The sequence below is a fragment of the Saccopteryx bilineata genome, chromosome 4 (genome assembly GCF_036850765.1).
Source record: "Saccopteryx bilineata isolate mSacBil1 chromosome 4, mSacBil1_pri_phased_curated, whole genome shotgun sequence".
NCBI lineage: Eukaryota > Metazoa > Chordata > Mammalia > Chiroptera > Emballonuridae > Saccopteryx > Saccopteryx bilineata.
In genome coordinates this window covers 276,164,394-276,179,539 of record NC_089493.1, presented here as the reverse complement: position 1 = coordinate 276,179,539, position 15,146 = coordinate 276,164,394, and positions in this window count along the sequence as shown.

Here is a 15,146-nt window from a genome sequence, read left to right as displayed (position 1 = left end):
TTGCCAGCTTAAGCGCAGGCTCATCTGGTTTGAGCAAAAGACCACCAGCTTGAACCCAAGGTCGCTGGCTCCAGCAGGGGTTACTCGGTCTGCTGAAGACCCGCGGTCAAGGCACATATGAGAAAGCAATCAATGAACAACTAAGGTGTTGCAACACGCAATGAAAAACTAATGATTGATGCTTCTCATCTCTCTCCGTTCCTGTCTGTCTGTCCCTATCTATCCCTCTCTCTGACTCACTCTCTGTCTCTGTAAAAAAAAAAAAAAAAGGATTAAAATAAATTAAAAAATATATACCTGATGGAAATCTTTCTTATTTATTTAATTAAAACAAACAAACAAATATTAGCCCTGGCCTGTGGCACAGTGAATAGAGTGTTGAGGTCACCAGCTTGATCCCAGGGTCACTGGCTGGATCCCAGGGTCGCTAACTAAAATAGTACTTTTGCTAATTATTAATTTGTCCTCTCATGGCTCCAAAACCATTCTTTTTCCCTGCTCCGTAAAAATGGATCTGAGCCTTTTAATCTTTTTCCTTTGCCAGCTGACACAACGTTTTGTCAGCAGAGGGTGCTGGAGAGACATTGGAGGAAGAAAGGGTTTTGCTTCTAGGTTCTTGCTGGTGGTTTCCCAGTGACCAGCTCCTGCAGCTTCCCCTGAATGTAAGGAAAAACTCACATCTCCTGTGTGTCTCCTCTACACCCAATACTTTACTATAACACCATTTCTCTTCTGATGCCAGATGTGTGGGTTTTCCACTCATTAAGCAATTCTTTGTCACTTTTTTTTTTCTTTGTCACTTTTGATACCGTGGTAACAAAACTGGATTTAATACCTGATGTAATTGTTGTTTCAACTGCCTCCAAAAATATAATATATATATTTTTAATTTATTAATTTGAGAAAGGAGAGAGAGAGAAAGAGGGGGGGGAGAAGCAACTCAGTATTTGCTTCTTGTGGGTACCTTTGACCGGGCAAGCCCAGGGCTTTGAACTGGTGACCTCAGCACTCCGGGTCAACACTCTATCCACTGTACCACCACAGGTCAGGCAAGAAACATAATCTTAACCAGTCTGGAATTTTCTGGTCAAATATCAGTAATCTGTTATGCGGGTCCTCTTCATCCGCCCCCCCCCAGAAAGAAGGGGCAATTGGCATGATAAAAAACTCTTGCCATTCTCTTCCCTCCCAAAACAAGATGTCCTGGTCTAAAAATTATCCTTTCTTCTTTTCTTTTTTTTTGTTTTGTAAATAGCTTTCTTGCCCACGATCTTCTTCCTATAAAAAAAATTCATTTGATAAAACCCCTTGGAGTGTCCTTCTAGTTCAGGGGTCGGGAACCTTTTTGGCTGAGAGAGCCATGAATGCCACATATTTTAAAATGTAATTCCATGAGAGCCATACAATGACCCGTGTACATTACATATTATCCAATAAAAATTTGGTGTTATCCCGGAGGACAGCTGTGATTGGCTCTAGCCATCCGCAACCATGAACATGAGCGGTAGGAAATGAATGGATTGTAATACATGAGAATGTTTTACATTTTTAACGTTATTATTTTTTTTATTAAAGATTTGTCTGCAAGCCAGATGCAGCCTCAAAAGAGCCACACATGGCTCGCGAGCCATAGGTTCCCGACCCCTGTATCTAGTTGCTAGATGAGATGCTGCCTGATTTGAGAATCACTTAATAACGCCAATTAGCTCTTCACATTTACTTGGCTGAATTTTTCTCCTTTTATTTTTTTATAGTGAAAGAGAGGGTGAAGGGAAGGGAAGGAGATGAGAAGCATCAAGTTGTAGTTGTGGCATTTTAATTATTCATTGATTGCTTCTTATATGTGCCTTGACTGGGGTGCTTTAACTGAGCCAGTGACCCCTTGTTCAAGCCAGTGACCTTTGGGATAAAGCCCGCAACCATGGGATCATGTTGGCAACCCTGCACTCAAGCTGATGAGTTCATGCTCAAGCCAGCAACCTCGGGATTTCAAACCTAGGACTTTAGCATCCCAGATTGCCACTGTATCACTGTACCACCACCAGTCAGGCTGAATATTTTTTAATTTTAATTTTTAATTTACTGTCTTGACATGGTTTGAAGTGGCCCCCTCAATGTAACACCCTCTACACCACGTATCATGCCCCACACCACAAATTTTTTTTAACACACTCAACTTGCTTGTTCTCAACTGCAGTCAAACAAGGCAACACTCTGCCTTCTTGTTATAGCTTTCACCCTGTGAACAAGTGTTTTTTTTCACCATCTATTTAGTGCCCCATTCCCCACATTTTTGTGCTTATTAGTAATTTTACTGTTTAAATGGCCCTCAAGCACCATTTTTGAAGTGCTGTCTAATGTTCCTAAGTGCAAGAAGGCTGTGAGATGCCTTTTGGAGAAAATACCTGTGTTAGCTAGCTAGGCTTTGCTCAGGCATGCGCTATAATGGTGCCTGAGAGTGAAATGTTAATGAATTAACAATATATAGTAAATAGGTGATCCTTCAACAGGAACACAAAGTAAGCTCATGTATTAATTGATGAAAATCTTGTGGCCAGTGGCTCACAAGAACATAATCCTGAATTACCCCTAAGAGTAATATATTAGATAATTCATTGTTCATAGCAACCTTATAGTGTATTACTTAGAATAATAAGAATTGACTGTATTAAAAACCTTTCCTGTTCCAATTACAATGTGATATCTCTCTTCTTATTGGATCAGACTGATAGAGTACTAAAATCATCATTAAATTATTGTTTCACTAATTCGTTATTTCTTCCACATATTAGTAGAGTCACACATTTTCTATAGTAAGTAAAGTTTCAGAGGTTCAGAAAACCATAATTGGAGAAAGCTGATTAATTCACATTTTTATGTGGAAATAATTTATTTGCATTTTTGAAATATATATATATTTAGATTTTGTTTATTGATTTTAGAGAGTGGATAGAGAGAAAAACACAGGAAGCATCAACTCATAGTAGTTGCTTCTCATATGTGTTTTGACTTGGCAAGCCTGGGGTTTCAAACCAGCAACCTCAGCATTCCAGGTTGATGCCTTATCCACTGTGTCACCACATGTCGGGCTGAATATGCACAATCTTTATAGCTACAAATAATGTTGGGTTTTTCATAATTTCAGATATTTCAGATATTCTCTTCTTTATGTATTTTAGAATTTACAAAGGCATTTCTTTTTTTCCAATGCTTAACAATGGAAAATTAATGGAATAAATTTAGCTGGCTGCTCTATTATCGCACAGCAATTATGGGCAGAATAGTTACTTTAAGCTGGTGAAAACGGTGTTTCTGAGCCGGAGACACACTCTACAGTATTTCAAATATTTCTTCCAAATGTCATAAATTCAAAATAGCACATTGCAGGTCTATGATGTCCATCACCCTTATTAAGAAATCTGTTGCATGTTTTAATATCTGTTGGGGCAAGACGGAGGGATGCAGAAGTCTTCCAAACTTATAAACAAGAGCAAAGAATGGATAAAACATTACTTTGTTTCAGCTTCATCCAACATTAACATGGTCGGAAAAGATCCTATTGATCCAAGCACCTTTCACATAAATCAGAGTCAACGTCAAGGCTTTGAGAGCTGCCTAGGTCATAAAGGCTAACTTCTTAGGTTCGGTTTTTCCACATCACCGCTGACATGCAATGATTTCATGACAGAATTGCTTAACAGCATTTCTGCTAACAGATGAAATGAAGAGTGTGATGGGAAGCAGACTTATATCCTCTTTCTTCTCACCACGCCTTCTGACCTTCTTTCCCAGCTAAAACACTCCCCCATATGCACATTCAGATAGAGAGGAAGCGGTGGGGGTGCGTCCTACCCCTATTTCCATAATTTCAAGCCCACCGACCCAAATAAAAATAATATAAAGAAAATATGCATAAAGCATAGCTATCTTTATGGCTCTGTAGCCACAGTCTAAGCAAAAACCTTGTGCTTACTGGGTGCACCCAGCTTCCAATCAAAGCATTCCCTTCCATTGATGGCTCTGGAGAAATGAAGAACGAAGGGCTCTGGAATGAAGGGGTAGGTGAGTGAGGAAATCATGAAAGAGGGACGATTAGATAAGGTTTCCTTTCCAGCCTCCCTCAAGCCTTCCTTCATGTGACAAGGGGAAAGAGAGCTGCTTCAAATTCCTGCCCACACCCACGGGTACAACCCATGTCTCAGAGCTGGTATTAAAGGAGTTCCAGGAACTTCAATGACCTTTTTTGAAGGTGGGGGCCTTAGCCGATTTCTTCATTCATTCATTGGAAAACTGACCTGTTGGTCTTGGAGAGCTTTAAAGCATAGTAGCCTTTTCGTTTGTCAGTAGACATTTCAGTATTAGCAAGAGAAGTTAGAAGATTTTAGACCCTGAGGTCCACTTGGTGGTTCTTATTAAGCCCTGATTCGTCTAAATAAAGTGAAATGATAATGGTTACAATAAACTTCACTGCAATAATTTTTTTATTTAGTTAGTATTTGTATTTTTCCCAAGTGAGAAGTGGCAGGCAGCAGACAGGCAGACTCTCGCATGTGCCTGACCCGGATCCACCCGGCATGTCCACCAGGGGGCGGTGCTCAGCGTATCTGGGGCGTTGCTGTGCTGCAATTGGAGCCATTCTAACACTTGAGGCAGAGGTCATGGAGCTGTCCTCAGTGTCAAGGCCAACTTTGCTCCCATGGAGCCTTGGCTGCAGGAGGGGAAGAGAGAGATGGAGAGAAAGGAGAGGGGGAAGGGTGAAGAGGCAGATGGGCACTTCTCCTGTGTGCCCTGGCCCAGAATCAAACCCAGGACTTCCACACACCAGGCCGATGCTCTACCTCTGAGCTAACTGGCCAGGCCTGTAATAATTTTAATATATTTTTAATGTGATCATTTGTTGGCAATTTAAATTTAGTGCCCATAGCAGTATTTATTCCCTGCTGAAAGGGTTCCTAGCAAAATTCCTGTTTTACATTTTAGCTCTAGTTTCCCTCACTGTTCAGAAATGTCAACGTTACACGACTTTGTTGCCTCGTGATTGCCAGAGGGCTCTGAATTGCAGCTTGCGTAGATGATGAAGCATCATGGTAATGAATTCATTTATCTGGGAGCATCTCTTCTTGTTCAAAGGCCATATTGTTATAAAGTACCGCACCCCAGATTCTGAAAGGCATAGTACTTCATTTCATTGAGTTCACGTAGAGACACCCAGTCCAGATGAATTTTGAAGAGTTTTATTAAAGAAGGAAATTTTAAATATACCGGCCGCATATGGCTGACATGGGGCATCTGCAGGCCCAAATAAATCATGCAGTCCTAAAAATAGTTCAGGGGCTGTTTATATACTCTTGATCACACACAGGTGAGGGAGAGCATGACATCATGGCACAGGCTAGCAACATTTGTTTAGGGCAGGTGTCCCCAAACTGCAGCCGCCGGTGGGCTGCATGCGGCCCCCTGAGGCCATTTATCCAGCCCTCGCAGCACTTCCAGAAGAGGCACCTCTTTCATTGGTGGTCAGTGAGAGGAGCACTGTATGTGGCGGCCCTCCAACGGTCTGAGGGACAGTGAACTGGCCCCCTGTGTAAAATGTTTGGGGACCCTGGTTTAGGGGATACAAAGAAATATTAAGACTTGCAAGGTAACACAATCAAAGATGTTTACAAATCTTTCAGGGTTCAACTTCCCTCACTAACCTAGAAGTATTTTACCCTCAAGAATCCAGGAAGGGGGAGGAACTACAATCAATGCAAGGTGATATGTAAATTTTGCCTCCTATTGAAAGAGAAGAAGTTTCTAGGTTAACCTTTATTTTAGATTTAAAACTGAATGACCTATTGTTCTTGCAAGCTAGAAACTTCTATACTCTTCTCCCTCCCCTCCCTGAAGGAGGGACGGGACAGGAAAGCCTGATAGGAAAGCCTGACCTTTCCTCCCAGAATATCAATATCAATTTTCAGCTTTTTGATACCTTACAACAATACAAGGGAATAGAGATAATAAACAAAGAGGCTTTGGTGAGCTAGGAGCCTGTCTAGCTGGGAAGATGCCATGCTGCTGATTTTGAAGTTGGGGAATGGGGAAACAAAGATTATGACTGAGAATTTAAGCTACCATGGGACTATGGGAGGAGCTAGGGTTTATGGGAGCAGTTCTTACACTAGGCCTTCCTACAGGAAAAGCTCTGCTCTCAGTAAAGCTCTACAGTTGTAACTGTCCCTCCCCTTAACTTCATTTTCTCTTCTACATATATTTCTCCATCTTGGTACACCCTGCAGTGTGTGCACCTGGCTTGCCGTGTCTGTAAGCACTGGGTTACAACCTTTTTCTTTTTTTCCAAATAAATCCTTTTGTCAATGAAACACTTAGTGGACATTATTTTTCAGTTGATAGAGGCCTTTGTGGAATGCAGGGGGCCTCTAGAAGCTGGAAAGGCAAGGAGATGCATTCTCTTCCAGGGCCTCCAGAGGGAATGCAGCCCTGTGGGCCCATTTTAGAATTCTGACCTCGAAAACTCGAAGACAACAAATGCATGTTGTTTTGAGCCACTAAATTTGTGGTAACTTGTTACAGCAGCAATAAGAAAATAATATAGGAAGAATATAAGTAATGAACAGAGATGATTTGGTGAGCTAGGAGCCTGCCTTGCTGGGAAAACTCTGACAGGAAGTTTTGCTTGGAACTAGTAGTAACAAGAACAAGGAGAAGGGAGGGCTAGAAATAGTGTAAGGCCAGTGGCCACCATGGCCATGCAGGTTCACATTGGATTCGGGCAGACGGTTAAGGAACTGTGGAGCCAGAAAATGGTGGGCCATTCTGTTTATTAAAGTCTCATAATGGTGGACAAACAAACAGGCAGGGAAAACTGCTTCCCTTTCTCTCAGGGCTCCCAAGCCCTGACTTGGTCTCCGGTTCTACAACCCAGACTCCTTCTCTGGGCTCACCCTCCAGACTCACAGGACCCCAGCAGCCTCAGCAGGGCTCCCAAGCCCCTCAGCACTCTCCAGCAAAACAGGCCAGGCAGAAATACCCACTCTCCAGCAAATAATTACCCCTCCCCATGAAGGCAGGCAATCAGCCGCCCTGAGGGCAAGCACCTGCAGCCTTATATAGACTATACACACATGGTGCTGCCTCACACCAGTGCAAAATACAAGTGAGCAAACCTAAACACACGTGTTTCACACTTGAAACACATTGGTTTGCCCAACAATAGAAGGGGTCAAAGAACACAGAAAGTGGCAGATTCCAAAGATTTGAAAAGAATGAGTGTATTAGTTGGTTAGGGCTGCCAGAACAAGATACCACATGGTAGGTAGGTTAAAGAAACACTCAAGTTAATTTCTTACAGTTCTGGAGGCTAGAAGTCCAAGGTCTAGGTGTCAGCTGGGTTGGTTTCTACTGAGGCCTTTCTCCCAGAGGGTCTCTCTCTTACTCTGTCCTCACATGATCTTTCCTCTGAGCATGCTCTGCCCAGGTGTCTCTGTGTGTCCAAATTTCCTCTTGTAAGGGAACCAGGCAGAGTGGGTTAGGGCCTATCCAACGGCCCCACTTTTAACTCAATCATCTCTTTAAAGGCCTTATCTCCAGATAGTCACGTGGGTATTAGGCTTCAACATGTGGATTGGGGGGGGGTACAATTCAGCCCATAACAGTGGGGTTGACAAATGGAGAAATGGTCTACAAAATAACTGTTTAGTGCCCAGATTGGAGAATAAGGCAATATACAACAATTCAATGCAAGAAAAGTGTTTTGGGTTTAGATGCCGGATTAGGAAAAGGACTTTCTTTAGTGGAGCAATTGGCAATACATATTTTTTATTTATTTATTTATTTTTGTGAGAGAAACAGAGAGGGACAGATAGGGACAAACAGACGGGAAGGGAGAGAGATGAGAAGCATCAATTCTTTTTTTTTTTTTTTTTTTTATAAATAAATTTTTATTTTAATGGGGTGACATCAATAAATCAGGGTACATACATTCAAAGAAAACATTTCCAGGTTATCTTGTTATTTAGTTCTGTTGCATACCCATCACCCGAAGAGAGATCGTCCTCCGCCACCCTCCATCCAGTTCTCTCTGTACCCCTCCCCCTCCCCTCTCCCTCCTTCCCTCCCCCCACCCCCCATAGCCAGCACACTCCTGTTCATGCCTCTTAGTCTCGCTTTTATGTCCCACCAATGTATGGAATCCTGCAGTTCCTGTTTTTTTCTGATTCACCCATTTCACCCCGCACAATGCTACCAAGACTCCACCATTCCGCTATAAGTGATCCGATGTCACCCTTTCTCCTAGCTGAATAATATACCATGGTGTATATGTGCCCCGTCTTCTTTATCCAGTCCTCTATTTTTTTTACAGTGATTAACAGCCTTTAAGCAAACTCTTGGCCAATACAGCAAGAATCCATGAATGAGTAGTGTCCTTAACATGTTCCCCAAGTCCAAGTTGGCCCCATCACCATGCCAAATCCCCGAAAAATGCAACCCAACCACAGTTCAGTCTGTTAGGAGCCGCCACAGGGAGCAGGAGTCCAGGAAAGTTCCCCACAGGAAAAGTCCGCATGGCACTGGAATTGTTGTCACCATTCTGTACTTTGCAGCTCATGTCCAAGTCCCAATGACCGCTGCTTCTAGCTGGTAATGATTCAGGCAGACTGGAAAAAACCATTTGCAGCATGCGTGGATATGGAGCTTCTGTTCTCCTCTGCCTGGAGAGTTGAGACCAGGATGCTTTTCCCTGGAGCTCTGTGACTGTGGCCTGGTAAAGAGAACCTTGGGATACACTAAGCTAGGTGGCAAAGGTAAATTCATAATACAAGTTGGCATAAGGAGGAAAGAGAGCTCTAAATTAAGAGTAGGTCTCAGCCTGAAATATGAGTGGGGCATTGAGGTAGGAGGGATAAAGGAAACACTATATATTAAGCAAAGCAGCAGAAAATAGGACTATCAACACCCACAACAGAGATCTTTGAGGGAAGAATAAAAAACCTGACTATTCAGGCAAAACATAGTTAAGTGGCCCTTGTGCAAATGAGATCAGTTTACCTGCTTCTTGGAAGAAATACCCTAGGCTCGTCCACAGTGTCGTAGATGGGGCCGACGGCCCTGGGCACCTTCAGCCTTCAGTGGCAAACCCCAGCTTTCTGGGCAAGGTTAGGTCATAGGTGGTTGGAGCAGGGCTGGAAGAGACTGAACCCTCCCTTAGAGGAGCGAGGGGGAAGCCCACCTTCCAGTGTCCCTGTTTCCTCACAGCAGAGGCGTGTAAGCCTGGCAGGCTTTAGCTCAATGACCTTCCTTTCCACTATTGAAGCAGGACCCAGATGGCATCCTATGAGACCCTTTTGGGTGTTGGAGCCTTTAAGGGTGTATCCTAAAAGCTGGTAGTTCCCCTGATCTCTATTGGGCTTTTTCTGCCTCTAGGTATCTTAAAAGCCATTCTCAGAAGATCTCGCTGAGGGGTTTGAGGATCCCCTTCCGCCTATATAAATCTTTTCCATATATCTGGAGCTATTTGGAAAAAAGACAAAACAGTGTTATTAGCTAGATCTAATAAAGAAGGTAGTAGTTTGCAGGCGAAAAAGATTTGGTGTCTCCTGTTCATCAGCATTCAAAAGAAATGTAAATTTTTTTTTTTTTTAAGTAAAAAGCATGATATGGTAGACCCGTCGGAGTCATTGGCCTGGTGTGCAGGATTCCCGGGTTCGATTCCCGGCCAGAGCACACAGGAGAAGCGCCCATCTACCTCTCCATTCCTCCCCCTCTCCTTCCGCCCGCAGCCAAGGTTCCACCGGAGCAAATCCACCCTGGACCCTAAGGATGGCCCCATGGCCTCTGCCCCAGTCACCAGAATGGCTCCGGTTGCAACAGAGCAACATCCCAGATGGGCAGAGCATTCCCCCCGGTAGGCATGCCAGGTGGATCCCAGTCAGGCACATGCAGGAGTCTGTCTGACTGCCTCCCCATCCCCATCCTCAGAAATATACAAAAAATAAATAAATAAAAGAAAAATACTAAAAAAAAAAAGGGGGGGGCATACCCTTGTGCTAAAGCACCAGGGAGCATGGAGTGAGCTTGAGTATGTCCTATGAAACATGGAGATCTATGTTTCTATATAAGTCTTTGAAGAAGGAGGAACTGCTGAAATAGTTTATCAGCATTTGTCCCTAAGACAGCAGTCTTTATAGTGGGAACACCATACGTAAATATTTGCTGTCTGTCTATAGATTAAGGGGGGAATATGGCAAATGCTGAAAGGCCATGATCTTTGTGCTCCTCCCCTCCCCCAACCCCTCCCTCTCCTCCCCCGACCCTGTAACCCCCACACTGTTGTTTATGTCTCTGAGTCTCATCTTTATGTCCCACCTATGTGTGGAAACATATAGTTCTTAGTTTTTTCTGATTTACTTCTTTCACTCAGTATAATGTTATCAAGGCCCATCCATGTTGTTGTAAAAGATCCGATGTCATCATTTCTTGTGGCTGAGTAGTATTCCATAGTATATATATACCAAAGCTTTTTAATCCACTCGTCCTCTGATGGACACTTGGGCTGTTTCCAAATCTTTGCTATTGTGAACAATGCTGCCATAAACATGGGGGTGCATTTCTTCTTTTCAAACAGTGCTATGGTGTTCTTGGGGTATATTCCTAACAGTGGTATAGCTGGGTCAAAAGGCAGTTCGATTTTTAATTTCTTGAGGAATCTCCATATTGTTTTCCACAGTGGCTGCACCAGTCTGCATTCCCACCAGCAGTGCAGGAGGGTTCCCTTTTCTCCACATCCTCGCCAGCACTTATTCTGTGTTGTTTTATTGATGAGCGCCATTCTGACTGGTGTGAGGTGATATCTCATTGTGGTTTTAATTTGCATTTCTCTAATCATTAGTGATGTTGAACATTTTTTCATATGCCTATTGGCCATCTGTGTGTCCTCTTTGGAGAAGTGTCTATTCATTTCTTTTGCCCATTTTTGGATTGGATTGTTTGTTTTCCTGGTATTAAGTTTTACAAGTTCTTTATAAATTTTGGTTATTAACCCCTTATCAGACGCTATGTCAAATATATTCTCCCATTGTGTAGTTTGTCTTTTTATTCTGTTCTTATTGTCTTTAGCTGTGCAGAAGCTTTTTAGTTTGATAAAGTCCCATTTGTTTATCCTGTCTTTTATTTCACTTGCCTGTGGAGACAAATCAGCAAATATATTGCTGCGAGAGATGTCAGAGAGCTTACTGCCTATGTTTTCTTCTAAGATGCTTATGGTTTCACGGCTTATATTCAAGTCTTTTATCCATTTTGAGTTTATTTTTGTGAGTGGTGTAAGTTGGTGGTCTAGCTTCATTTTTTTGCAGGTAGCTGTCCAGTTTTCCCAACACCATTTGTTGAAGAGGCTGTCTTTACTCCATTGTATTGTCTTACCTCCTTTGTCAAATACCAGTTGTCCATAGAGCTGTGGGTTTATTTCTGAGTTCTCTGTTCTGTTCCATTGATCTATGTGCCTGTTCTTATGCCAGTACCATGCTGTTTTGAGTACAATGGCCTTATAATATAACTTGATATCTGGAAGTGTGATACCTCCCGCTTTTTTCTTCCTTTTCAGGATTGCTGAAGCTATTCGTGTTCTTTTTTGGTTCCATATAAATTTTTGGAATATGTGTTCTATGTCTTTGAAGTAAGTCATTGGTATTTTCATTGGTATTGCATTGAATTTATAAATTGCTTTGGGTAATATAGACATTTTAATGATGTTTATTCTTCCTAACCATGAGCACGGTATATGCCTCCACTTATTCGTATCTTCCCTGATTTCTTTTATCAATGTTTTATAATTTTCCGAGTACAAGTCTTTAATCTCCTTGGTTAGATTTATTCCTAGGTACTTTATTTTTTTGGTTGCAATGGTAAAGGGGATTGATTCCCTGATTTCTCTTTCTGACAGTTCATTATTAGTGTATAAAAATGCCTCTGATTTCTGAGTATTGATTTTATATCCTGCCACCTTGCCAAATTCTTTTATCAGGTCTAGTAGTTTTTTGACTGAGACTTTAGGGTTTTCTATATACAATATCATGTCATCTGCAAATAATGATAGTTTTACTTCTTCTTTTCCAATTTGGATGCCTTTTATTTCTTTTTCTTGTCTGATTGCTGTGGCTAGGACTTCCAGAACTATGTTGAATAAGAGTGGTGAAAGGGCGCACCCCTGCCTTGTTCCTGATCTTAAGGGGATTGCTTTTAATTTTTGCCCATTGAGTATGATGTTGGCTGTGGGTTTGTCATAGATGGCCTTTATCATGTTGAGGTATGTTCCCTGTATTCCCACTTTGCTGAGAGTTTTGATCATGAATGGGTGCTGGACTTTATCAAATGCTTTTTCTGCATCTATTGAAATTATCATGTGGTTTTTCTCCTTTCTTTTGTTTATGTGATGAATCACATTGATTGATTTGCGAATATTGTACCAGCCTTGCCTCCCAAGAATAAATCCTACTTGATCATGGTGTATGATTTTTTCCATATATTGCTGGATCCGATTTGCTAATATTTTGTTGAGGATTTTTGCATCTAAGTTCATCAGGGATATTGGCCTATAGTTTTCTTTTTTTGTGTTGTCTTTGCCTGGTTTTGGAATCAGAATTATGCTCGCCTCATAAAAGGAGTTTGGAAGTCTTCCTTCCTCTTGAATTTTTTGAAATAGCTTGAGAAGGATAGGAGTTAGTTCTTCTTTGAATATTTGGTAGAATTCACTTGTGAAGCCATCAGGCCCAGGACTTTTCTTTTTTGGGAGTTTTTTGATAGCTGTTTCAATCTCATTTGTTGTAATTGGTCTGTTTAGGTTTTCTGATTCTTCCAGATTGATTTTTGGAAGATTATATGATTCAAGGAAATTGTCCATTTCATCTAGGTTGTCTAGTTTTTTGGCGTACAGTTCTTCATAGTATTTTCTTACAATATTTTGTATTTCTGTTGTGTCAGTTGTTATTTCTCCACTCTCGTTTCTAATTTTATTTATTTGAGTCCTCTCTCTTTTTTTCTTGGTGAGTCTTGTTAAAGGTTCATTGATCTTGTTTACCTTTTCAAAGAACCAGCTCCTGGTTTCATTGATCCTCTGTATTGTTTCTTTAGCCTCTATGTCATTTATTTCTGCTCTGATCTTTATTATTTCCTTCCTTCTACTAGCTCTGGGCTTTACTTGCTGTTCTTTTTCTAGTTCTTTTAGATGCAGGGTTAAGTTGTTTATTTGAGCTTTTTCTAGCTTCTTGAGGTATGCCTGTAATGCTATAAACTTCCCTCTCAGGACTGCTTTTGCTGTGTCCCATACATTTTGAGTTGATGTATGCTCATTATCGTTTGTTTCTAGGAATTTTTTAATTTCTTCTTTGATCTCAATGTTAACCCATTCATTGTTTAATAACGTGCTATTTAGTTTCCAAGTGTTTGAATGTTTTTCAATTTTTCTATTGTGGTTGATTTCTAGTTTAATGCCATTGTGATCAGAGAAAGTGCTGGATATGATTTCAATCTTCTTAAATTTGTTGAGTCCGCTTTTGTGCCCTAACATGTGGTCTATTCTAGAGAATGTACCATGAGCGCTTGAAAAGAATGTATATTCTGCTGTTTTAGGGTGAAAGGTTCTGAAGATACCTATTAAATCGAGTTGATCTAATATGTCCTTTAAGTCTGCTGTTTCTTTGTTAATTTTCTTTCTTGAGGATCTGTCTAATGATGTTAATGGGGTATTGAAATCTCCTACTATTATAGTGTTGCTGTTGATCTCGCCCTTTAAGTCTATCAAAGTCCGCGAGAAGCATCAATTCTTTGATGCAGACCTTAGTTGTTCATTGTTTGCTTTCTCATATGTGCCTTGACGGGGTGGAGGGGTGGGGAGGTGCTTCAGCAGAGCGAGTGACCCCTTGCTCAAGCTAGCGATCTTGGGCTCAAGTTGGTGAGCCCTCACTCAAGTCAGATGAGATCGCACTCAAGCTGGTGACCCTGGGGTTTTGAACCTGGGTCCTCTGTGTCCCAGTCCAACACTCTAACGACTGAGCCACTGCCTGGTCAGGTGGCAATAATTTTTAAAAGGTTTTCTTTATTGACTGATTTACAGAGAGAGGAGAGGGAAAGCAAGAAGTATCAACTTATAGTTGCTTTACTTTAGTTGTTCATTGCTTGCTTGTCATATGTGCCTTGGCCAGGCAAGCCCAGGGTTTTGAACTGGCAGCCTCAGCATCCACTGCACCACCACAGGTTAGGATTGGCAATAATTTTTTTTTAAAATTAATTTTAGCTTGACCAGGCGGTGGCGCAGTGGATAGAGCATCGGACTGGGATGCAGAGGACCCAGGTTCGAGACCCCGAGGTCGCTGGCTTGAGCGTGGGCTCATCTGGTTTGAGCAAAAGCCCGCCAGCTTGAACCCAAGGTCGCTGGCTCCAGCAAGGGGTTACTCGGTCTGCTGAAGGCCCATGGTCAAGGCACATATGAGAAATCAATCAATGAACAACTAAGGTGTTGCAACACACAATAAAAAACTAATGATTGATGCTTCTCGTCTCTCTCCATTTCTGTCTGTCTGTCCCTGTCTATCCCTCTCTCTGACTCACTCTCTTTGTAAAAAATAAATAAATTAAAAAAAATAATTTTAATGGGGTGACATTGATAAATCAGGGTACATATGTTCAGAGAAAACATCTCTAGGTTATTTTGACATTTGATTATGCTGCATTCCCATCACCCAAAGTCCAATTGTCTTCCATCACCTTCTAACTGGTTTTCTTTGTGCCCCTCCCTTCCCCCAACCCCCTCCCTCTCCTCCCTCCCTCTCCATAACCCCCACACTCTTGTCCATGTCTCTGAGTCTCATTTTTATGTCCCACTTATGTATGGAATCATATAGTTCTTAGTTTTTTCTGATTTACTTATTTCGCTCAGTATAATGTTATCAAGGTCCATCCATGTTGTTGTAAAGGATCCGATGTCATCATTTCTTATGACTGAGTAGTATTCCATAGTATATATGTACCAAAGCTTTTAGGATTGGCAATAATTTGAATAAGGTATGGAAATGAGGTACTTGTTTTGTTGTTTGATAATTGTACTGTGGTTATTTGGGGAAGCTTGGGTGAAGAATATATGGGAACTCTGTACT